A 27,074-nucleotide genomic window follows, 5' to 3' on the forward strand; every position below is an offset into this window, starting at 1 on the left:
GTGGCAGTTTGGATGAATATAACAAAAGATCAGATAATAAAACATCTGTTAAGAACATGTGTTGGAACTCCAGGGTATAGACTGAAACTAGACAGTAATATCTGTGAGTGAACGAAAGAATGAATAAATAAGTGTATAAAATCATGATTCCTTCCATCAACCTTCCCCCATGGAACCTGTAAGGATTTTCTAAATCTTTGCAAGGATAGAGGAACCTAACATCTCTGCAGCTGTTATTCAGTACAACATCTTCATATTGACAGGTCTCTCAAGCTAGAGATGAGTCCAAATCTAAAGAAAATGTGAAAGGCCACAGTGAGAGAGGAACCCTGGCCCTGAGAATTTACGGTTGTCAGAGAGAAAAGTCAGAGTTAGGAAATAGAAGCACAGAGAAAGTAAGTGACTTTCCTCCAGGAATAATGCCAGAAATAAGAACTGACTCATGGCTTGATCATTTTTGTCTATTGGATGAGTTGTTGTTCAGGAATATATACATACGTATGTATATATATGTAGACGTATATGTATAAAAATATACTCTAAAGAGTACAAATATATACTAGTGTACATATGCCTTAGTTTACTGCTACAAAACAGCTCCAGCACCATGACATACTTAAATACGTAGGGTGATCACCAGGCCAGGAGGCCAGAGGTCATGTTTTTATTATTAAAAAAGAAAACAAAACACTCTCTTAATGGATTCTGATGCCTTGAATGATGTGCTAGATCTGCCACCACTTTGCCATCCCATCAAAAGATACTTTTATACTTGCCATATATCAGAGAATCTCTCATTATCAGTGAAGTGCTGACATGTAAGGGGATAGAGATGAAGGAAACGATTCTCAAGAAGTGTAAGAAATGCTATGAGGTCATTCAGGAAGCCTGCAGCAGTTCCAGGAACAGAGCCAAGATATCTAGCTTTTGCTAGATCATGTTTTAGCCAAGCTTTAGCCAAGAGCCCATTCTTCCTCTTTTGGAAACAGGTGGCTGTAGTTAAAAGCAATACAACCCCAATCACTTACAGGCTAGTTATCTTTAAATTGTTTCCCTCAAACTGGATGATGATGAGATATTTTCTGTGTATCTTTCCCTCTTTAAGTCTCCTCTCTGTCTTTTGGAGTTTCTCCTTATAGGCATATTGCAATAGCTGCTGTCTAAAAATCTGGCTGAGGGAACACAGAGATTCTCGGTTCTCATTAGGATACTGTGAAAAAAAATATTATCCTCTGTCTTTTTACTTATAGTGCTGGAGGGACATTATAGAGGCTAACTGTAGAGGTAGAAAAAGATTTTATCACGTTCCTTCCTCCAGTCCCAGGATGGCACTGTAGAAAATAGCAACAAAATGACATAACAGGACTTCCTAATGCTGGACCACAGATACCTTTCCCTTCCAGTGATGGACGTTTTTGGCCACAGTATTAGGAAGCCCAAAGAGTTCTCCGTTTTGGATAAAAGGGAGGTAAAGTGATATTCAGGTTGGCATAAGCAGCTATAAGAAAAGTCTATGGGAAAAGGATTTATCAGCATAGATAGGTTAAGCATACAGCTTCTTCAAATCCCTTCCTGATCTTTCATCTCACAATTCCTGCACTGGGGGTTAGTACACATGAAAGGAAGAAAAGGCTAACTGTAGCATAGCTGTCATTTTTGGCTTGCTATTGCAGCTGAAAATCAGAACAAGAAAACAATGATAAAAAGGTCTATTACTCACTTGAAGCTCTATGCTTGCAGAAGATTTCAGTCTTCTGATGCATCCCAGGGCCTTGCACTCTCTCCTCTCTCTCCTCTCACCCAAAATGCTTTCACTTCTGCTTCAGTAGATTTTCTGAATTCTCCATATTTAAAAATTTGAGGGGAAAAAATGATAAGTTATTTGTAAACTGGGTATCATTAATGAGACCGCTGATTCTTGGTTTAGAACATTAGTTTGAAGCCAGTCGTGCACATTTTCTGGGAGGCAGTGAGGGGGTCACTTACTCTAAACTGTATCTTGCTTCTTATGGCCTCCAAGAGGTAAGGTAAATTCTAAACTAATGAGAGAAACTACTGTAGCAGTTGTGTAAGCTGAAGTTTTCTCCCCGCAAGCAGAAACAATTAGAGTGCCAGATCTTTGCCCAGCAACCTGCAAGTATGCCTGAACCTTGACTTTGAGAAATCATCTCTCAGAGCTGGAATATTCCTTGGTCTTTCATCTCTGGTGTCTGTGCTTTTAGTTGTTTAGTGCAGCGTGGGGATGTGCACACCTCACGCCTGGAACACAGCCACACACTTTTTGGTTGTGAACCATGAAACTGTCTTCAGTTGTTTGCAGCTTCCCCTTGGCTTAGGCTGGAGACAAGCCACTGAGTGATCTAGGGGGAAAAGGGTATTGAATACTATTACCAAACCCTTTAAATGTTTATTCTGGATTTTTTCCCCTAATTTAATTGTATTTTAAAATAGAATCAGATCATATTAAACAGTCTATTTATTTTCTCCTTTTCCTATGCACACAAAAAAAGGACATCTGTTGGTTTTAAAGCATTTGAACAAGCACCAAAAGCAGTCATGTATAGGCACTATTCTCACAACAGAGCATAAACAACTTTTTAAAATGTTGACCTATGGGTTTAAGTCCTTGTGTTCACCCAATATGTTACAACTGACAAATGCATACATGCACACACAAGCAGAAAATGTTGATAGTTACAGATTTACTAACTAATAACATGCAATACTATGTCTATTCTAGGGATGTAATCTTACACTGCCATAGTGCAAAAGTTGCTCTCTGTGCCTGTGGGAGGGTTTTACCAAGCAAAGCACCAAGCCTTATAGAAGTATGCACAGTGCAGCGGGACACACCATAGACCCTACAGGCAGAGGAAGGCTGGTGGTGAGGAGCCAGCTTCAGGCACCAGCAGGGCAATTCCTCCAAAAACAGTTTACCTGGATTCTTGGGTATGCCTGGATTAGGCTACAGACTGTATAAGAACAGCATAGGGGCTGCCATCCTTCCTATAGAGCAATAGACATTGTTTATCTACCATAAGTGACAGGAGTTAAAGACATATGTTATGGTTTCTGAGTTATGCCCTATATTCATTTTTTAGTCCAATTTGCATTTCTTCCCTCAGCTATCCCTGAACTTCACTCCTCTGCATTCGCATTAGGCTATATCCTCTTTGTGCAACATCCTAGGAGCCAAGGGGCTGAAAGCACAGGAGGCAGATCTTGTAATGTCACTTCTGGTGACACTTTTGGAGGTAGCTATTCCAGAGAAAACCAACCTTTAGCTCTGTTGCCCCAAGACAGAACATATTGAGTGTCTCCAGGGGCTGACGCAGCTGCACGCCTTAAAATATGAGTTCTGTAGTAGGATAAAGCACACTTTGTTCAGGTCAATCATCAGGTAATATGCCTAGCAAGCTCTGGCATGTTTTTACTGAACTTCTGAAAAACAAAGTGTTTCAAAGGATCAAGCAAAAATAGGCAAATTTCCACATAAATCATAAAATCACTTGTAAAATTTCAGAATTTTCTAACAAGCAAAGGTCAGGATACTTCTCAAGGAAATACTTTCATACCAACATTGTTTACAAATGAGCAAAATCCTGTATTTTCACCTAAGCTTGTTTTCAGAAACAGTACGATCATTTATTGTGGTATTTTCCACGCAATAACTGCCCAACACAGGCTACCAGCATGGCAAATTCCTGTATGAACTTTTGAGGACCGGCAATATTGTAACCTACTGAGAAGAGCATCTAGAAATGGGAAATGGCAGCAAGTTGAAGCACAGACTTTGATCCCTGAGCTGCCTGGCTCCAGTGTACCACTCTTCCTGTGGGAAGCCAACACTTTTCACAACCTGTGGGCCAACTTCTGCTGCTGACTGAGTCCATGTCATCGCTCCACAGAGCTGCCAGCCCAACGCATTTGCAAACCATGAAAGGCTGCTGAAAACCATGCATTAAAATGATAGGTTTGAGGCTGTCCTTATTTATCATTCTGCTGCTGACACCTTGAGGTGTGTGCACTGCAAAGTTTCAAGACTTCTTTTGCAAGCGTGAATGGAAGAAACTCTTTGTTTCCTGCTAATGAAAGGCAAGATTCGCATTGATTCACTTAGTCTCATCATTAGGGGCCTTGAGAAAAACATACAAAGAAATTCTACATGGCATTAAAAACATTCTAGGAAATGATGATTGTTAGTAAAACTTTAGCAAATCAAACAAAGTAGCAGGGCTGGAATTCAGGGCAGTGTGTAATCCTGCTCTGTATAACCACACCAGCTCTGTGCAACCAGTGACAGAGCTGGATTGCTCAGCAGACCACGTATGAAGCCTGCAGCACTGAAGTGAAAGAGGAGGAAATATGAGTGAAAGATGCTGGGGTAAACTTCCTTCTGATAGAAAGCCTTAATGTCTCTGGAAAGCAGGCTGGGTATTAGTTGCAATTTTGCTTTTTCCTGAAAGACTCTCACAGAACAGCCTGCATGGAATTCAATTTCTTTCCCTTGAAAGGAGGCAGAATTGAGTCAACCCTGCCAGAATTTGAACCAGTGGCTCAAGGGAGTCTAAGTAATTCAACCCTTAGGCACCGATTTTTAAGCCATCACCCTCCAGCATATGATAAAAGGTATTGTATAAAGAAAGGAAACAGAATTGTAATGAAGGAAGTTTTGGGTGAGTCATAAAGTGAGTTGGGTTTCAGATATTTTTGGAGGACAGTGGAATCACATTTTGTTTAAGCTGTGGGGATAAGAGCAGGAAACAGCCATTGGGCTAAAAACATTTTCCAAACACTGAAGTGAACTCAAATATTATGATAGCTAAGAGAGTTTAGGAAAGTTTTATTTATTTTATTTTATTTTATTTTATTTTATTTTATTTATTTTATTTTATTTTATTTTATTTTATTTTTTTGCTCTGTTTGCTGGTAGCCTCTTCCTGACTTTCTTCTGTAATCTGCTTCTGAAAGAGGACTTGACAGGAGATAGTGCTTGTAGCTATTTTTCTGACATTGGAAAATAATGGAAACTACATGACAAAGCTCAATATCCCTTTTTGCTCTTGCAAAATGAAGAAATAAAAGTTCAAAAGAAGTTATATGAAAATATTACTAGTAAAAATTTGAAAATATTTTGCTTTCTGGGTCTTTTTGTCTCTCCATATATTTATATATAAGATTAATGGGAAACATGACCTTAGCTGTTCTGTTGTTTCTGCTTTTGAAGTAAAATTAGGATTAAAAAATTAAGTTCTGCGTCTTTGGGCAAATACTAAAACTTTGTCCCTGTGAGGACAGGTTTTTCTTATTTCAGAGAACTAGAATTTGGATTTTGCTCAAAAGCAGGATAACTTGCATATGATACTCTTTAATATAACTGCAGATATTTAGATTATCCCTATAAAAATGTTTACATTGAACTATATCTGGTGGAAATGAGTTCCATATTTTTTAATCAGTTTTGAATGAGTTGCCTTTGAATTTCACTGAATATTCCCATATGTTTCCATTATAAGAAATCAAAAGAAGGGCACTTTACTCATTTCTATACATCATTCATTTAAAGACATGTGTAATCTTGAAAATATAAAAGTGCAATTATTTTGGAGAGAAAACTTTCTTTAGATGCCTTTTGTCTGAAAACTTTCTGTTTCTGCAATATTTTTCCTCATCTGATAGCCAAAATGGAACACATCATTCCAGGTAAGATTTTATATTCTGTTCCTATGTATCTTCTACAGCTGACAGTCTTTCTGAGCACTTCCATGAACTGAGCAGGTTTCTGTTGAGCTATTCACCCGACAGCCAGGATGTTGCCCTTTCCCCATCACAGCCGATTTTGATCCCAGCAGAATATATGAGAAATTCAAATTGCTCCTTCCATTTTGCATTATCCTGTTTTATCAAAAATTACTTACTACTCCCTTCAACTAATTTTGTTAGATCACTTTGAGGTCTTTCTGTTATCTTACAGTTCTAAGTGAGCCGAACAAATTTTGGAGATCTTTGACAATTTTTGTGCAGAATAGTTTATTAAAAAAAAAAGGTTGGTTTACTCAAAACCAGAAATTTCCATGGGAAATCTATTTTTTAGTATAATTAAATAAGCAGTGCCAAGTTTTATCATTAAAATTTTTGACAGTTTTTTATTTGTTTATTTTGGATCAGCTATTCAAAATGAATTAGCTGTTTTAAATATAATGCACAGTATTTGAGTTCAGCTAAAATTTAAATGAAAGACTCTTTTCAAAATACAAATTCAAAGGAAATATTTTCTACAGAATTGACTTGAAAATTTTTACAAAATGAGAAAACAGGGAAGCATTCGTATTCAGAAAAAAAGAAGCTCCATAGAATTCCACTGTTTTTTAGAAGGAACTACTCAAATAATAATAATAACAATAAATCTGTTCTTCTATAATTGTCACAGGCTATTAATTTTCATTCAGATATTCTAGTTTTATCTTGAGGACTTAACTTAGATCATAGTTTAAAATTCAATTGTGGGTATGAGTAAATAGTGGGAGAAACCAAAGTGTTACAAATGCCCCAAAGCCCTGAAATATGAGGGAATATGGCCAGCTGATCTCAGTAGATTATCTCTTGGTCATAGCAAGGAGAAAAAACAAACAAAAAAAACAGTGTTTATCTTGATCTGTCCTAAGTAGATGGAGGGAGTGGGGAATGAATCAAAACTTGTGGTATAAAGATGACTATGTGAGCAAGTCCTGTTGTAAAGTAGTCTATTTAACACTGCACAGCACAGGTTCATGTCTTCTATATCACAGTTCATTTCTGATACTTCAAAACCATATCAAAAAAAGATAAAGCAAGGAAGACAGCACTGATTTCCTCTCTTGTCAGAGGTGGAAATACCCCAAAGATTCTCCTTTTAGAAGATTTCCAGTTCATTTTTGTAGAACTGGGACTTGATTTTCTTCTCACGTTCATGGAAGTAGATCAGTCATCGCTGATAGAAATATCGTAGTGGGAAATCAGGAAGTTTCATGTTACCCCTCCAAATTCACCATGCTGTTATGTATTCGAAAGTCTGAGTGCCTGTTCTGGGAATTTAGTAAAGATGCTTTGGGGAGATTTTTTTTTTTTTTTGGACCACATTAATACCCACTAGATTTCCCTAGTATACCCACACAAAATTTGTATTTCTTACGGGAATATATTAAAAATATTGTATTATGTTAATAGTGGGGACTATTAAGTATTGTTCCCATAAGTCCTTATCTGATTTAATACAGAATCCGGTGAGAACAACATAAAAGGCCTTCTGGGTATAGGTGAAAACATACTTCTTGGTACCTCTCCAACCTAGTCATAGCCCTCAAAGCGCTGGGGTTCACCCATCGTTATTTGCTATGGGTAAGTCATTTGTTGCTGTGCCATGGCAGCTTGATTTAACTAGCGCATATGAACAATGGCAACACAAGCCTGATTCCTAAGTGTTTAAAACTAGTTGGAGAAGGCAGATGGCATTCTCCAGTTCACACACTGCTCTACTGCAGAGAACTAAAGTTTAAACTATCAGCTACCTGCCATTTTTGAAATTGCTGCAGATAAAAACTCTTTGATGATTTCAGATTTCTGCTGCTTGCTTGCAGGCTTACAGAGAATAATTGCTACCATAAGAAAACTACTGAAATAGACAATAAACTGATTTTGGCTCAAAGTACATTGTAATTCTGTTCTATATTGGTATGTGCTGCACCACAGAGACAAGTGTTTGTTTTAAACAACAACAACAAAAAAATAGCTAAACTGAGGGGGAAGAAAAACAACCCACCAGTTTAATAGTTCTGATATAATAATCTGTGAACCAGCTAAGATAGAAACTTAATTGTTACTGAAAAGATTAAATAGACTATGTCTGATATAAAACATGTAGGGCCATATGCCATCCTACGAGGCTGCAGAACAAAGGAATGAGGCACGACATAATCCAGAACAAAGACCCCATCTGTAAGGGGAAACCTTTTATGCGATATGGCTCCCTCATTCCTCTTCAAGCTCTTATCCCTACGCATCACTAAATGGGAAGATCATCTAACTTGTCTCCTCCTTCTCAAGATCTTCCTGTTTATATGGGCTAGGTCTTATGTTAGTTCTTCTAACCACTTCTGGTCCTGAGACTTATCCTTGGCTGATTAGCCACCACAGCTCTCAAATTTTTTTCAGAGTTATCTGTTTCCAGGACAGGGAAGCATGGCCTACTTTCCACATCCTTGGGTGTCAACTTTTACCTTTGACCATACATTAAAACAGATAAGTTTATTTTTGCTTGGCTGATCCATAGCACTGACCTATCTTTGTGTTATCATTAGTCTCAATTAAGACTTCAACTGTGTCACTCATAATAAACATAAACCACATAGGCTGACTACAAACACAACTCCTGATAAATACTATAAATTGCATAGGATCTAACAACAAACACAATGATGATATGCATCAGTTGGTTCTTTTATATCTAGTAAATGTATTGATTCTTTATGGTTTTAATTCCTTAATCAAATATTATACAGCCCAAAAGCAAAAACCCCACAGACATGAGAGAGCATTGTACCAGCAGTGTTGTATTTATTAACATGTATTCTTCTCAGGTGAAGATGTCACATTAGTTAGATGGGATCTATTTTCCATAAAGTCAGTAAAAGTGAATCCTTCCTAAATAACATGGAGTAAGTCAGATTTCCTGTTTACACTTCTAAAAATATCTGCACTTTTCCTTCCAGTTCTCTGAAGTTTCTCCAGTGTTTCAAAATTTTGTGAAAATCACCACTGGGAGCCCAGAGATGCTCTCAGCCAGTTCTGAAAATCTGTAATGTAAATTATCAGGTATGTCAATTTAAATATATTTAACTTACTAGCAGTGGTTCATCATGTTCTTAGCCATTTTTTGGAATAGAGAGCATATTATCACAATACGATGTGATTTAGTCTTTCAGCTTTTTCCCAAACACAGAAGGGAAACATGTACTGAATATGCCAGCCTTTTCCATGTTATTATTGAGAATTCTACCACCCCCATCTATTAAGTAACTGATATAATTTCTATTCTTCACATGGGATTTGCCGGTCAGTAACAGATACCAGCTACCACCTCTTTTTTGCTTTATCTGTTAGAACAGCTGTTAGAATGAGAGGTTGGACTAGATGAACGCTGGAGGTCCCTTCCAGCCTGTGAGATTCTGTGACTCTAACATCACTCATAATTTACTTCTGAAATGTTCGTGACTCAGAAACAAGTACAATTTTCTACACAAGTTGCTATGCTTTCTCCCTTTTTGCCAGCTCTGTCTTTGCTAAATAGGCTATAAACTCTGGCTTAAAATTCCAATCTTGCAGTCTTGCCATCATGTTTCATCAACCAGAACTAGGTCAAAATTATTTTCATGAATGAAAAATTTCAGGTCCTTGTGATTTGTATCCAAGATCCTACCACTGCTGTGACCTTTGGTATACTGTTTAGAGAATCAAAAATCTCAGAACAATATAGATTGGATAACATAGGTCTAGTCCAAGCTCCTCCACACTCTGCTCAGAGTAAGTCCATCTAAATCAGATTGTTTAGGGCTTTGTCCAGTCAAGTTCTGAAAATCTTCAAAGATGGAGATCCACAGCCTCTCTAGGCAACCTGTTCCTATGTTTGACTGTCTTCATAGTGAAACAGTTTTTCCTGATTTCTAATCAGGATTTCCAATATTCTAACTCGTGTCCGCTGAAATGCTGCCTCTCTTCCTAATGCTATGGAGACCTCTGAGAAGGGTCTGCCTCCATCTTCCTTAAACCCTCTGTGGGGTAGCTAAAGAAGACAAAAAGGTTAATAAGACTATTTGTCCTCCCTCTGTTTTCATTTTGTGCTAAATGGAAAAGAATTTCTGGGTCCTTTGTTCTTCACAGTCTGCTTTTACACTAGCACACTGCTTCCTGACTAATCTAGCTAGCTTCTCTGATAATTTGCTAACCTTTAGCATGACAGGACCTGTCTAAGCTTCTGAGGAACAGATAGTACCATTTTTGACAGAGATTGCCGCTGCTTATTCCCTTTTGCTAACTCAGTCCTTTCTAAATGGTTTGGTTCCATGATTTTTAATATTTTAGCCTTATAAGTCTTCTATCAATGTTTATATTTCATAATTATTCTAATGGCTCTTTGGGATTAGATTTGTCTAGGGTTGGGGCAGTCATCCAAAGGTATGTTCTAAACCTATTTCTTTCCATTTAACCAGATAAATCGTCAGAGATATCCTCCACAGAATCCACACCTTGTGTCCAGGAATACTGGAAATGTCTATATGCAGAGCTCTTCAACACCTTTTTCCCTTGGTCCTTATGACCCCCTTTTCCATCTCCCTGCTCATCTGTCACTAGCTGTGCAGCCTATTAATGCGACTTGGTTATTCTAGTCCTTCTGAGCCACTTTATTCTCCAATTTCTTTTTGCTGTTTAAATGGGGGTGATACCACCTACCATCCAATTTTGTTGCTTAGAAACTGCTCTGGAATTACTCATCCAATCTAGCAGTTGTTGCTTATATCCATTTACCTATTGGTCTTTGCAGAAGTACTTGCAGTCCTTTTATCCTCTCACAGGAGAAAGTAATAATAACAAAAACACTATATCATTTCCATGTCACATTGATCAATTATTGTTCATTATTGTATGGAGCAGGGCACTTCTTGCTGAAAGAAAGTCCTCACAGTGGCTCTCCAAAAATCCTGCAAAGCTTATAAGTCATTAAGGCACTCTAATCAATTCCATCTTCTCACAGATATCCACGAAACAACATATTGGCACTGTTCAAAGATGAATGAATCACAGTCTTCAGCTAAATAGAAAGCAGGTCTATTCACTAAGTGTTTCATTTAGCTGTTCATGGTCAAATTACACAACCTCCACTAAGAATAAATAAGTAACAGAAAGATTAAACATAGAACTCAGAAAACTTTTCTATCTGTAAAATAAGGATTCATAGTTTTCCTCTTCAAAACTGCTTCTATGGTCATGTTCTCCTTTTAACCAGAAGTTTCTGATATTCATCTCCCTGAAAGTGGAATAAGATGCTAACACAGCTGAGAAAAAAAAAATACAAAGAAAGGGAGAAAAAAAAGAGTAGAAGGGATGCAAAAACTGACAGAGTGAAAAAGGCAGGCAGGTGAAGACACAAGTATTTTTCTCTAGTTTTAAAGTCAGCCTTGCTGCATTTTTAAAAAAACATCTATCTGATATATCCAGGTTCACATATGGCCTCCATTACTATATTATGTGAGTATACGCGCGTGCGCGCGCGCGCACACACACACACACACACACACACACACACACACACACACAGAGTTTTTGATATTTCCTTACTGAACTAGTATTGATTTCTTCCCTAGACCTCATTTCATATTGTGCCCTGAAAATTAAATGATCTATTTAGTTTCAATATGGCCCAAGATTCTAATTGGATTTTGAGGCAGTAATTTATGTAATATTAATGGATACTTTCAGAAAACCACTAATTAACAGCTGACCTTTATTTTTCCAAAGAAAGAAAGAAAGAAAGAGAAAGAAAGAAAGAGAAAGAAAGAAAGAAAAAAAGAAAGAAAGAAAAAAAAGAAGAAAGAAAGAAAGAAGAAGGAAGAGAGATAAACAAAAAATGAAACATAATAAAAAAAGAAAAGGAACAAGCTCTTTTTTTTTCCCTCCCCCTTTAGGAGTGGTCTGAATTTAATTAGCAAAAGCCAGCACACATCAGGGACATTTTGGGGAGCATCAAAATACATTATGTATTTGATCACCTTATGCCTATAAAAATGGCTAAATAATTTAAATGCAATTCAATAAAATGTGTTTTCAATGAGAAGCTTCGGCTCTGGGTGATGGATTAAAAGCTTCACATAACCCAGAGATTTTATAAGCTACTGCCAAACAAATTCAAAGTAAAAGATTATATTTTGTTTCCTTCTTTTATGTAGCAAGATTTCTTCATTTTCTGCTTTTTTTCATAACAGCAGTGGAATAAATATATACAGCATCATTTAAATGCTTTATGAAAAGAAAAAAAAAAGGAAGATCCAGAGCTATCACCTCATCATTTAAAAGAAGAAACCCACTTGCTTGTTCAGCAAGTGTTTTATTTCCTACTTACCTCTATGTAGTTCCCTAAAAAATCAAAGACTTTGGGAAATTTATCCTGGCATACCCAGAACAATACTGAACCTCATTATAAATTGATACTTTCACTACTGTTTCACGAATTAAACATGTTAATCTTTTTGGAAACTTTCTTTAAAAAATCTTTCTTTCATGTGTTAACAGTTACGAGTCTATTGAACAAATTATTATCAGGAATAAAACTAAGAATAATTGTAAAACATATGTGCTTGATTCTCTGTTCGTGACTGCTTTCTATTGCCTTTTACGCTAGTGCCATTGTTGTTTAATGGTATTTCATACTGTCTTACTCTAATATAAGTTACCAGATGCGAGAATATGAGTAATCAGGTCCATAAATATACAACCATATACATTCTACATCTAGGGATACATAAGCTTTAGGTCTGGTCTATTCAATCAGACTAGTCCAAGTGACTGACACGTATTTACTAACAAAACCTGAGCCTCTCCAAATCTGCTTAAAAATCATTAAAATTTGAATAAATAAGTCTTTAAAAAGAAAAATTCCTGCTGTGGGTAAACCAGTCCAGTGCAGTTCTTAAGTGTGAATGCAAAATTGGATTTCGAGACTTCAAAGCTGAACACTGCAACAGCCAATTATTTTTTAGTCCTTTACTCTTATCATGGGATCCATGATCTCCAATTAGGCAGTGGGGTGTCTGATGACTTACATAGCAAAAAAATGGTCCTTAAGCATGAGATTCGGGGAAAATATAGAATGAGACTTTTGCATGAGATAGGCACATAATTTTTGGATGCCAATGGCACTTAGACATGAAGCCCAAGCAACTCACTTCAGTCAGTATGGGAACAAATACAACCACGTTTACGTCAGGATTTGAGGTGTCAGGATTACAGATTGGTGTTTAGTATCCTAAATTTCATTTATAACCTGTTTTAGGAATGTAGAGGCCATATTTTTTAAAAAACAAATGCACAGTTTCTAGTTTTGTCTTGGCGTTGGGCCCTAGTTTTTACATTAATTTGGATTTGGCTTGACCAGCTCATCAAAACCGGTTTGTGAAAGATGACAGAAAACATCTTAGGTTACAGTCTCACTGAAGGCTAAACTGTCTTAATTTCTGTCAGACACATTAAAGATACCCTGCAGGAGTCTTGGTGTTACAAGTTCACATTACCGTACGGTTAGATTTTCTATGACATGCCTGGTTCACCTGTAGCAAGTCCACTTAGGTACTACTGGGTGACTCTACACTAGTCTAATACACCACAAATAATATGATGCTCTTTTTAGTACCTAAAGAAGGCTTAGCTTAAGTAAAGTAAATGTCAAATATTTCTGGTTTGTTCTTTAAATATGCTCCCCTCCAGCAGTGGTAAAGTCCTGCTTACGGTAAATATATATGCCTTCATGACATTTCACAGGCTGAGGAGAAACATGTACTTTTCCATGATAATGAGTGATCAGAAAATGGATTCTCTGGAGCTTCCTGATCACAGTGGTATTGTTTTGTTTTATTTTTTAAACAGACATGCTTGGAAGCATTGGTTGACATTGTCTCCCAATACTTCTTGCTCCTGTCTAAATGCACTGGAAGCAGCCACCAAGGGCATAACAACTTTTTTTAATGAAATAAAAGATGAGTGCAAAAACAGAAGAGTGGAGAAGTGAAGTTATTAGAGCAATGTCACCTCACAGGTCAGTGGTGAAGATGGGAATAAGACTCATGTTTCCTAGTTGCTGGCTGATATCTTTATCATTATTTAGCACCACCTTCATTTCCATGAAACAGTAAATTGGACAATGCTTACTAAGTCTCATCAAGTTGTTAATACAGGTTTTTTCCTCATAGGTTCTGCAGTGACTGGCTGCACTTTAGTTTAAATGGCTGAAGTAAGCCTGTTTACTTCCACCACTTCCATTAAAGTTGTACAAGGATTTACTTTTAGGAAGCAGTTCCTGATAGGCTTACATTTTCCTTAATTTTATCCCTTCCTTTTTTGAAGTTAAGCACTGACAAGAGTGAATTGAATCTCTCTGCCCTGTATTGTCACTGGGTGCTTTTACATTTTCTTAATGCCCCTTTGTTTACGGGCCAGTCACTGCTCAGGGAGCAGAAACCATGTCTAGAAATCTGCTCCCACTACATCAGGAATGTCACTTGAGGAACAGATCAACACAATTATCGCCATTATTCTTCTCTCCTCTAAGGAATGTTTCCAGGTCGTAGACACCTATTGTGGATGCTTTGGGAATAATGAAAACCATTAACAGATTGTTAATGTGACTTGGTAACAGACCAAGCAGAGACTTACAAAACAATAAAGCTTTACAATCAATCTGATGTGTAACTAGGCACTGATGGAAGCAGGTATAACATCAGTTAGGGCCAAATTTTAACTCTTCTTAGCACTCGCAAGGTGCAGAGCCCTTGGAAGCTGGCTGGATCGGAGGCATAAATATTTTGAGGCCCACAGACTCGGGGAGTTTCTGGCAGGTGACCTGCTGAAGCTGATACGGCACCGCTGAGCTGAGCTAATAGGTGTCCTTGGGAGCTGGGAGAGGAGCTCCTCTAACACTCCAGAGACAGAGCTGAGGGAGCTTTTGTTTTAACTTTTTTTTGCTTTTCTGCCAGGGTTAGAGTTTTTTGTTAAAATTATTTCTCTCTTAAAGCTAACGTGATGCAAGAGCCCGTACGAGCTGTTGTGCCCCACCATCTCTGCGATCATGTGCTGTGTAAATGGTCAGTAAGAGAAAGCAGAAAAATTGAATTACAAATTTACTTCAGAAACACGATTTGCTTCCCTTTAGTAGTGATCTGTTCTACAGCTGCGGCAGGTCACATTGTCTGGGACTGAGCTTCTTCCCTTGCCTTTTGTCCAACTTGGTTATTGTAAACTGTATGTGTTTCATAGGAAATTTACTTCCTTTTCCCTCTCCTTCTCCCTTTCCCTTTCTTTTTCCTCCTTCTCCTTTTTCTTCTTTTTCCTTTTTCCTTTTCTTTCTTTCTTTGTTCTTTTTCCTTCCTTCCTTTTCTTTCTTTCTTTTTTCGTTTTCCTTCCTTCCTTCCTTCCCTCTCTCTTTCTCTCTCTCTCTCCCTCCCTCTTTCCCCTACATAATTTTTAGGAGTCTGGAAATTCAAATAGAACTTCTTTCTATATTTTTTTTTAATGAAATAGCTTCTCCAGACTTTTCATTTGCTTGGGAAAATTGCCATTCTACACCAATAATACCATCATACAAAGTGCAACAGAGCCAACAATGGAGCATCCTACCAGATTTTGAGGATCTGCATATTAACAATAAGAGCAGAAACCAGAAAGCTCCAGGAATCTGAGTCCATGTCATGGAGATTACAGGTTTATTGTTATGCAGGAAATCTGGAAATTCTTTCAGATCACGTAGGTATGAACCCAGAATCTCAGGATCTCAGCCTGGATGAGCTTAAGAGTCTCTCCAGCGTTTTGAAATAGAGATGCACATACAGAATAAGAAATTTAAGGCATGGGAAAGACTGAAGTCCAAAAACAAAACACCTGTGGGGTTTAGGAGCCTATTTAGGATGACAAGTTAACAGGATTATTGGATAATAATTTTGGACTTGAGGATCTAAATTCCTCTGAAGCCATATATAACACCTGTAGGATGCTTCTTGAAATTCAGGGTGCTGCCCACCTGCTGTATTACCCTTTATCGTAGAAAGGCTGACATTTTCTGTATCAATGGGTGCTTTTAGCAGTCTCCATTTCTGGATCTTCAGGCTGAACTGCCTTTATAGTCTGCAAGAGCACAGCAGTGACTATGCTAATCCACGAGTTAAGGTTTAGAGCATCATAGCCGGTGATAACAAGATATTTACAGCCCAAGCAGACTCAGATTGAGCTGTGCGCTCTGTCATTTTCATTTTATGAGCCTGCTCCATAAAACTGTTCCCATATGGTTAAAGTTAGGGATAAACAAACAGGTTCTGATCAAATAAGAAACCACTCAAAGCTTTGCCCAAGGTTCATAATGAACTTCTATTTTTTAATCTCTGAAAATATTGCTTATGTAAATTTTAATTTTTTTCTTGTTTTTGTCTGCTGGATCTTTTTTTTTTTAACCTGAGACTTGAAACCAGACAGAAAAGCTGTTTTATATTAGCTCTGCTTAAATCAGAAAGAAGTGGAAATAGCAATTTTACAAGTTGCTGACATGAAAAGCCAGGAAAGCTTGAATAAAGCCCCCAACCAGAGCCCAACACACCCTCTTTTCAGGGTTAGTTTCTGGGAACAAAAGAAGATGAAGCAAGCAACTCAGAGTATCTCTGCCTTGCAGTAGCCTGAGGTGCAGACAGCCTCAAACTGTCCCTGACCCTTCCCGCTAAATCCACCGGCTATATCACCGTTTGAATGTACCAGCTCAGCTCCTGTCGCAAATTAGCCATGTTTGCATAACACGTAGCAGGGCTTGCTTATTTAGATACTTTGCCGTGCAAACAAGATTGCACTCTGCTGATCCTGCACCTATGCTTGTGTTTCCACATCCACTGTGGTGTGCTTGTACTCCGACAGCACTGGCTAACAGCAACCAAATTTCCTTCTGGTATGCAAAAAAAAGGAAAGAGGATGATATATTTTCCCTTTTTTAGCTTAGATAGCTCAGTCATCCTTGTGATAGCAAAGCGTCTTGTCTTTTCATGTAAAAACAATGCTGATCCCTGGGTATGAGAGAGCGAAGATGGGGCAGGGGTGGGGGGGGATATCGTTTTTAGACTGACTGCTCTTGCTGCAAAAAACGCACCAGCTTTTGGGCACAGAAACCATTTTTCAAAGGGAAGCTTCTGTGTCTGTTAGCTTTTCTGTTTCTTGCTTGCCTTGCTTATATATTGCTATGTGTTACCATTCAAATCACTGGATATAAACATAAAACCAAATGTAGTCTAACTTGTCTCATGTCACAGTACAATGAGCCGGGGATGTCTCAATTTAATTGCTGAGTCCTAAGAAATATGTGTCTACCTAAACAAAGCCATTCTGACTTCACACTCCTGGTGCCTAAGGACTTTGAGGCAAGTGAAGGGAAGTCAGTCACACTTTCGCATAAATGGATCTGGCCTATTGTCTTCAGATAGGACGTTGTAGCATAAGAGCTGAATACATGGGAGGTTTGACTAGTGTATTTGAATGCTATATAAACAAAAGCACTCCTGGGTGACCGTCAGAAATAAACTTCTGAGTCTCTCGAGATTTGTGCATCCCTAATCACCCATTTAGTTTCTGCCTGCTGTAACAGAGTTACTGGACAAAATGCACCCGCAGTGCTGCCAAATGTTCCTACTTCATAAAAAAAAAGAACTGTTGTGTTTTCTGGGGAGGACTGGAAAGGGGGAGATCAATAAATAAAGAGCCCACATCATGCTGCAGTCTACGAACTAGAGTGTGAAGGCCCAGCAATTAGGGGTTTAAGAGCTGCCGAAACCTTGGCTGAGATGAAGAAAAGTCACTTTTCTCTGACCAGGCTTTTAATCTTGCTTGATGATCCATTTCTGCTTGCTATAAAGAAGGTGTTTGATTGCAAGGCATTATGTAGGCATAGCTGGATAGTGACAAGGAGAGGTCACAGAGCTGCCCCGTTCTTGGGCAGCTCCTCCCAGATGACAGAAAGCTTTCAAAGACTTTATAAGCAAAGACAGGAAGGAACCTGGTGTGTTTGTTGCTGCCTAAGTGGCAGGTGCACATCACTTAGGGGGCTTAGATAGCTGATGGATAGAGTCCTTCTTCTCAGAGTGTGGAGGGTCAAAAGTCTACATAAGGTACCAGTTTTCAATTCCTCTTTGGAGTAACTTTGCAAGGTAGCTTTCTAAATCTGTTTGAGCACACAGGTGCCTGCAGGTGCTGGGGGTAGGGACAGGCCATGCCTTGCCTCATAACTATGGCCTTGTTCTCTGGTGGTCTGGGGTAGCCTTAACTCAAAACCTCGTCTTCTCCACTGAGTTTGTTTCTCTGGTCGGTTGGACAATTCTGGCTTCATTGAAACCGTTAATCAAAGCTTGGCCTCAAACTGATGAGGCTTTTTTCATTCTTTTTTTTCTGAAAAAAGAAATCTTATACCATTAAACTGTAGAAAGAGTAGATCCCAGGAATCACATCAGTGAAAAGGCACAGAATTAGATTAGAATATTGAAAGAGAGTACTCATTTGTTCTCATTAATTTTGTCCTGCCAGAACTTGTCAATGCATAGCCACCCAAGCACCAGTGCTAGCACATGCAAAGGGGCAAGGACTCAGCCAGAAGTCCCTGGCAGACTTGAATGAGCAGATGCTGATTGGCATTAGCCAGTCAAGCTGCTAAGGTTCCTTCATAGTACAAGGGCTAGCGTTTCTACCCAGACCATATCTGAGTTTGTTCTTGACCAACTCTGCAGAAGGGCTGGTATTCCTCAACAATTCTCAGGTGAAAAGAGATGAGCCAAATATTAAGAACATTTGCTGTCCTTGTCCCTCAGTAGACTTTACGTCAGGTTTTCCTCGAGTTCATTGGTCAATCAGAAGGTTTCTTTTAGTCCTTAAACAATTATGGAGTGGGGTGCAATGATATACAGAACCTTTCCTTTCTTCTCAGGAGTTATGGTGGCCAGAAACAACCTGTCTCAATCTTTCTATTGTCTACTCCCTTCAAATCCACCTCAGAGTGTAGGGAGTACTTGGACTGAGACCTCTGTGCTTCCACAAAATATGTATTTGCCCCATTGGCCAGAGAGTTAGTAGAAGGATTACACCTTGTAAAGCTCAGTCTCTTACAGCTATCACTTTGGAGAACTGCAGATTCATCCTTTCCTTGACCCACAGCCAAGTGACATCTGGCTGGTTGTATTCTGCTCATGGCACGTGTTTTCTCTAACAAACCCATTTTCCCTTTGGAGAATTAGGTTCACTCGTGGAAACTGGGAATAAAGCATTTCGACCACACAAGGGTGTGCACTGAAAAATGATGGGGAGTTGTGTTGAGCAGATCAGAGCAGATAGTGCTTTGACCTGTCATACAGTTCAGGTGTAATATTTTTCATGCTGTTTTGAGCTTGCATCCTATCCTCACCCAAATTATACTGGATTTTTTGGACCTGAAAACTAGTGGACATCAGCAGGTGATTTGTTTCAATGCCAAAAGGAGGATTTTGGCTAAAGCCGTGATGTAATTGCTACTGTAATTGACCCCATGCTGGAAAGCCAAAAAACCTGTCCCATTTTGCATCTGTAGCTTCTGTGCTCCAGGTTGCTGCTTTCAAGCCCAACTTGACGAATTGTCAGCTCCCAGGATATGAATGAGATACCCTTCTGCCCTTGTTTCCCCAGAACGAAACAATAGCAGCACTGCTAGTCTGGCAAAGGATAAAACGTAGGGACTTGCATAAAAAGCCATGAATATAGCAAGTTATAATTATAAAACTCAGAGGGAGAAAAAGAACTCAGATTAACTACAGTCTGCTCTGGAGACTTTTAATTAGTAACTCCAGTGGGAAATGTGGAACAACATGAAAAAAAAAATTCCCAAGTCTAAAATGGACATATAGGAGTATTAGTGAGAGAATTTACAACTCAGAAGAGATGAGATGTAGAATGGTATTGCCATCTGCAGTCATTAGAGTGCGGATTAGTTCTTGCTTGCTTTCACTGTTAGCCTGAGTGATCACAGGAATATTTGCTTCTCAGTTAAGTAAACTAGCTAATTGCCATGCTAAAATGTCTGTTTCTCTGAAAAGGACAACTGGAAAGGACTCCTTCTTGAGTGAGAGTAGGGAATTGACAATTTGTATGTTTTAAAACTCCTGGGAATTTTAGCTTGAAAGTAAAATCTATACCAACACTGAAGCACAGTGAAGCCTCAGATGCTTGGGCAACTAAAGTGGTACTAACAGAATTAGAATACTGTTCCTGCTTTGACATCCATTTCCTGTGTCTTGTTAGAAAATTACCTTAACCTCCATAGCTATGGATATCGACATGAAAACAAGAAAAGATAATTAAAATGTGCTATTTTTCTGTCTGATGACACTGATGAATAATCATTTAAAAAGAAAAGGTTAGTCTTGTCAACTCTGGAGTGCACTAGAAGACTGAGAAGAACAAAAAAGTTTGGATGCATAAGGTAAAGTATATACTATTATTACATAGAAATTCTCTGGGTTTTCAACTACAATTACCAGAAGGCAAGTAAAATGGTGACACAATTTTCTCAACATTGATGGACTGATATGGATATAATAAGAATGTCACTACCATTTAAACTTATTTTGAACATTCAAGATATGCCTGACATGCCTCTCTAAGACATTTTTTTTCAATAAATTTCTTACTTGTTCTGTCTGTCTGAACTTCTAGTTTTTTTTTAATCTAAGCCTAAAAACAGAACAGTGAAAAAGATTTCGGCCCAGTCTTCAATAATTAAATGGCTTGGTTAAATCTGAGATGTTCATATTTTACCTTTTATGGTCACTAAAAAACCTCCTACACATCACACACCTACATCAGATGCTCTTGTTCTGGGCAACAAAGATTCTTGTGGAATCCTAGAGGGTAACTTCCAGCAAGGATTTCACATAGCTTGCATGAATGACCTCTTCAAATTCCTTTCTCTCTCTGATTATAATAAAGTTCCCAAGGTCTTGGAGGAATTAAAATAGATTTTATAAAAATCCTTTATTATCTCCAACCTAAAGTTCAGACTTGATAAAAAAATAATTCAGTGATGCAAATGGTGTTGCTGGCATCATGCCTCCAGTATTCGTATCAACTGAAAGACCACCATACAATATTTTCCACTGATAAAATATGGGAAGTTTTAATTCTTCATTTCCTCACAGAAATTAGAACTGGAGGAATTCTCAAAAGGGCTTGTTCATGGATCAGCTCTGGAATCAAATTGAGGATTCATTCTATCTAATTTGTGTAATTTGCCTAACCCTGGTAAGGATGAAGACTCCACAGCCTTCCTAGATAATCTATTCCAGTGCATCTTTGGTAGACGTCAAAGATTTTAAACTTTATTCTGCTTAGCCAGTCCATCTGCTAGTGCTGTTTGGGTTCTGAAGATCAGTATTTTAGGCATTTTGACAAAAATAAAAGGATTGAAGGGATCCAAATTCAATGAGACTGCTGACTGACAAAAACGATTTTTGTTTTATAGGGAGTAATGCCACTGGCTAAGTCATGTTTGAACATTTGTGATCCATTGAGCTACCCACATAAGTACATATGATTTGAAATAAAAGTCTAAGTCAATAAGCATCATGGTTGAGGCAAGCTCATTACCCTGTGCATGTCATTTAGTCACAAGAAGTCGTGAAAACACTACTGACAAGTTAAGAGTTAGATTTGAAGGTGAGATTGAATCCTGATGTCCTCCATCAAACAAATGGTTTCTGAGTAGAGTTTTAGTTAAGATACCAGCTTTTACCTGAAATTTATCTTCAAGGAAATGCACTCAAAAAGAAAAGGAATGGAGTAACTTTCATATTCAGATTAATATGAATTACTGTTGCCCAAAAGCTGGGCTCCTAAATCTGTCTTGGCTTCAAGTCAGTAGGAGCCATGCACTTCATAGACTGCAAGATACTCACAAACCAGACACCAGAGAAAGCATGGACATAAACAGCTCAGATAAGGGCTGACACAACAGTCTTTCTTGGAGATATGAAAACTGGAAGAAAAAAAGCTTTTAGAAAAGAAAATATAAACCAAGAAAGGTTATAATCACAGGTCAGCGGAAGTGACTGCTTGACATGTGAAGCCTCATCTGGAATAGTGTCCAAACTGTGCTGCCCTCATTCCCCTAGTGCAAAAGAGACACTGCTGAACTGGAGAGAATGTGGAGGAGGGCCACAAAGTGGGTTAGGAGGCTGGAGCACATGAAGCTCATGGAGATGCTGAGGGTTTGAGAGTGTAAGGGAGCTCAAGTACAGAAGAAGAGGTGACCTAGTTGCAGTCTTCCACTACTTAAAGGGAGAGATAGAGAAGATATAGAAGGGATAGAGAAGATAAGCCAGACTCTTTTCAGAGGAACACAGCAAAAAGAGAAGAGACAATGGTCACAAGGGAAATTCCAAATGGATACAAGGAAAAAAATATAATAAACTTTTAATTATATATTATGATATATTAAATCATATAAGTTATATATTAAAATTAGATAACAATAAAGCATTGGAACAAGTTGCCCACAGAGGCTGTGGAATCTGCATCCTTGGAAGGTTTCAAAACTTGACTGGAGCACACAACCTGAGCTTGACTTGCAATGTGCCCCTGCTTTGAGCAGGAATTTGTTCCAGATGGACTCCAGGGTTCCCTTCCCAACTACTCTCTGATTTTATGATTGTGTAACAGTACCAAGTTAAAACCTTAAAGTCTGCACCTGAGTGAAAAAAAATAAACAAAACATAACAGTCCTAAAGATGGGACGTTACACAATTGAACATCCAACAGAGATGGATGAAAATAATGTTTCCATTATTATAAACTGACCAAAATCAAGAAATAGGGAAAAGCCAGTAAGGGTGGACTAGGTCTCCTTCTCTGATTATTTTTTGCCAAGAGCCAAGTACAGTGGTTGTCTTTGAAAAGGAAAGCCCTGGGACTATGAGATACTGGAAGACATTGTATGGGAAGACAGTGGGAGCTAGACGGGTGTGCTGCACACAGAGTCAGTTTCCTGAGGGCCTTAAACACGCATGCAAAGATGTAAGGCATTACAAAGTCATCATTGTTTGCTTTAAATTATGTCACAAGGCAAATTTCACCTCCATTTCACTTAATTTAGGCACACCAAATTATCCTCTGTGACACATATTTCTTCACTGCCCTTCATCAGGAAGGCGGAGTTATCTTGTGTTCAGAGATACTAATGGACAGTCACTGAACTGACCAGCTGCTGTCTAAAGGTAATACATAGGGAGACTGGCAAAATTAGATTAGGCTGGGACAGGTGTAAGTAGTGTAATTCATTCTAGTTTAAAGTTAATGTAGCAAAAGGCCAATTTGACATGACAGTTTTGAAACCGATTGCTGAAGATGTACTGCAGGTGGGTTTGGATCTTTAACTGACTAAAACAGATTATGATCTTATAATGTGGGGAAAAAAATCATAGTAGTGTGTCTGCTATTAGTCTGGTTAAGAGCCTATCATGTGGATTAACATTAGTAGCAAAGAGTAAAAGTGCCACTTGGAAAACAGAAAAGTTTTTCTGCTTTTTCCTGACTAGAGAGGGAGGAACTTGTTCTAGATATAAAAAAAATGCACATTGAGCATTTCCAGAACAAGACTTTTGCAAAGTTTCTCAACAGTTTATTCAAAATTCACACTTATATGGAAGATTGGTTCTAAGATCAACATACCTCATTTTAAACACAGTCTAAAAATTTTAGAAAAATGTATTCAAATTTGAGAACTAACAAGGTTCCCATGAGTAGAAGCTAATATCTTTTGGTGAAATTTTTCTCTAAATGCTTATGCTGATCTACTAATCTATTTGCAGCTGCTAAAAACGTCAAGAAGACATAGCACAAAGGTTATGGAATAATTGCATCAAATGGCTTTGGTTTGAAATTAAGGGTCTGTGTTACTAATGTTATTGAGTAAGCCTCGATGGCAATTACAAGCCTAACAAGTTCCGACTGGGAGAGAGACATAATAAATTCTGAAAAATGTAAAGCAGTGTGGCAGAAGTAACCGTGGAAGTGAAATTTAAGCCGGCCAACAGGTGACTAAGCTTCTTTGAACTCTGAGGAGTCGCAACAGAAGTAAGGCTTCCAGATTGCTTCACTATCTATTGATTTCCCTGAAATCTGATCAATGGAGAACTTTGTTACATATGAGATACAATATTAGATGACATATATATATTTGTATATATAGAGAAATTTTCCCCAGTCTGCCTTGAATTTCATTTCATTTTATAGACTTTATAACTCAGCTCCCTGATAGAGCATGTTTTAGGAATTTGCTCCAACACATTACAAAATCCAGAAAAAAGGACTCCCACTGATTTTCTGAGCCTTCCAGTCAGGCTCAGCTTGACCAATCAAACATTTATAGAATGAATTTTGAGAGGTGGTTTGATTTCAATAGAGGTAGACTGATTTAGACAAAGTTAGTGCCTAGATTTTTTTTTGTAGGCATTCTATAGTCATACAGCTGTTATTAACGTTTCTGGCAAAATTTTTCATTGCTGAAAATGGATAAATATTAATTTTGGTAATATTCTTAACAAAAATGGACTTTTATTTTAAACTTTTTTTTGATTTCTGAAAATAAGACATGGCATTTTTATACATTTGTGATTTTCTTTTTTTTTTTAATAACCTTGCTCTCCTTCCTTCTTCCATTTTTTTAGGCCATATTGTTCCTTATTTTTATAATTTATATTCTAGCACATTCTGAGTTGATAATGAGAAACTACTGCTAAAACTACCTATAATAGTGTGTCTTTGAGCTTCATAAAAAATGTCTAAGCATTAGAACAGTCTTTTGTTCTTCTCTTTGTGAATAAGACTCAGAAAGAGATTCTGAGAAAGGAGTGTCCTTAAGTAAAAATAGTTTGACTTTTTTTTTCTTTCCTCAGTTGGCTGATAATGTGCTATTGACAGTTCTTCACCTACACAGGGCTGCATGACTGTCCTGTGCTGGACGATGATGCTGGTCCCCTCTCTTGTGTGTGTGCAGAAAGTTCTGGGCAGGGATTTTTTTTTTTTTCCCTTTTTTCCAGCATGTCTACAGCAAAGAGACTTGTAGGAGGTGTGAGCAACTCTTGATCTTGCTGATATCCCTGCTGTACAGAGCGAGAGTACTTTTAAATACGTTTTTATCCCTTTGGCCTCAATAGCACCTGAGGGCTTTTTCCAGTGCTTTATCAAAGCATGAACGCTCAGGACATGACAAAGATGAAGGTTTGCATGTTCTTAGCCCATTAGCAGATATTAAAATCTGGATTTCTGGAGAGCTGAAGGAAGACAGATGATGTAGTGGGTGGCTGCCTAGTTTCCCAGGTGAGTTCATTTTTTTTTTCCTCCCTCTCTTACCATGCAAGAAATTTGATTTTTGAGTCTGAAGGATTGGATTAGCAATAGGAGCTGCATGCCAAACTCCCGCAGAAAGCTTTTCATTATGGATTTTAAAACCCTGTTTAGAATGAACACAGGCAAACTCAGGTATAAGCAAAGGTGCCATCTGTAAGATAGATGTGCCAGGTCACAAGTCTGACTGTAAGGTATTCGTGCTCTGCGCCTGACAGGCACCATTAATGCAGAATGACAAAGGACACTCCCAGGACATTACACACCACAGATGTGAAACACCAGAAAGATCCATAGCAAAGAGGGATTTTTTTTCTCAGGAGCTCAGTGCCAGATTTTTGAAGTACTCAGCACCCACTGCTTGTTCTCAAAATATCTCATTTTCAATTTGGGTTGTAAAAGATCAGCTACAGGATCAAATAACAATGTTTTAGGAAGTTATCATTTGTCACCTGAGCTTCAGTAAAAGATTGAGTGACTGCTCTTAACCTAGAGCAGATACAGGAAAAAGTTATTTTAGCTTAAGAATACTTCACCAAAGAAACTTTCTATTAAAAAAAAGGGGGGGGGGGGGGAAAGCCTAACATTCCTGACATGTTGTTTGCAAAACGCTAAGAGTGAGGCACGTGGTGAGGTTACCTCTGCTCCGTGATGAATGGTAACAAACCGCAGCATCTCAGCTCTGTGTTTGATCCCTACCCAGTGGCCAGATGGTAATATTTTCTTTCTCCAAACACAAGGAATATTTCTGAAAAATCTGACCAATTATGAATTTTTATGTCCTTCTCTTATCTGTGTATTTTGGGGGGAAGTGTAAACCAGTGACTATACCAAAAGGATAATCAAGGCTTTCCACACCGACTGCCTAGTTACAATGGGCCAGAGCTGAATATCAGGTCATACACCTTCTGTTATGATTTATTATTATATATTTAGTTATTCTGACATTTTCAGTAAGCCCAAAAATATTAGTCAGTTCATTGTATCCCTCTGTTGAGAACTACATAGTATCTTGGACTCGCCAATCAATGGCATCGAATATATTTTAAAAATAATTTATTTAATTGTGATGGGTACAACAGTCCTGGAACAGAGGTGGTCAAAAAGCATTTGGTCAGTTATCTAATTAGGAGTTATCCAGTTCTCTGGATACTTGCCCTAAAAGTTGAACTCTGCCCTACAAGTTGAACAGGAGAAAAACAAGACACACAATAAACTCTGCCCAAAACTTACATAGCTTCCAGCATATACAGTTAATAATGTTATAAAATATTTTTTCTAGATAAATCTTTTTTGTGTATTCCAGGAAAAGGAATTTGGAAAATTATCTATAAATGCATCATCTGGTGACATTTACCCTAATAGCATAATTAAGACAGGACTAAATTAAGAGCACTCCTAATGGGCTTTTTCCATGTCACTTATTATTTATATATTACTGCCAGCTCCGTCCTTCTTCATATTTCACATTTATATTTTGGAAGTGTTGGAACACAGTCTGCAAGGCATTGTGCACATATATCATGATAAAAGTGTCTTTCACAGGTAATTTGTAATTTAAAAGGAAATATTTTCTCTTACTCTTTCCTCCCACCCCCCAGATTAAGGACACAATCCTACTGCCCTTGAAAACGTGCTTATGCCTCTGACTTCAGGTCATCATGAGAAGATTAGGCACTTAGATACCCAGGGATAAGGGGTCTGGAAATGCTTCTGCAGATAAACAGAGTCAGTAGCCCAAGCCTCAGCCAGCCCTGGTTTAATCTCCCGTGACTCCAGGTGAAATACAGATGAGAGTGAGGCCTATGGAAACAGAGACCTAAATAGTTCCTGGGTTTTTTAATCTCTCCTCATCTGGAAACCTTAGTCATTTTCATTGTTTTTTG

Source organism: Dromaius novaehollandiae, chromosome W, assembly GCF_036370855.1.
Source record: "Dromaius novaehollandiae isolate bDroNov1 chromosome W, bDroNov1.hap1, whole genome shotgun sequence".
Lineage (NCBI taxonomy): Eukaryota > Metazoa > Chordata > Aves > Casuariiformes > Dromaiidae > Dromaius > Dromaius novaehollandiae.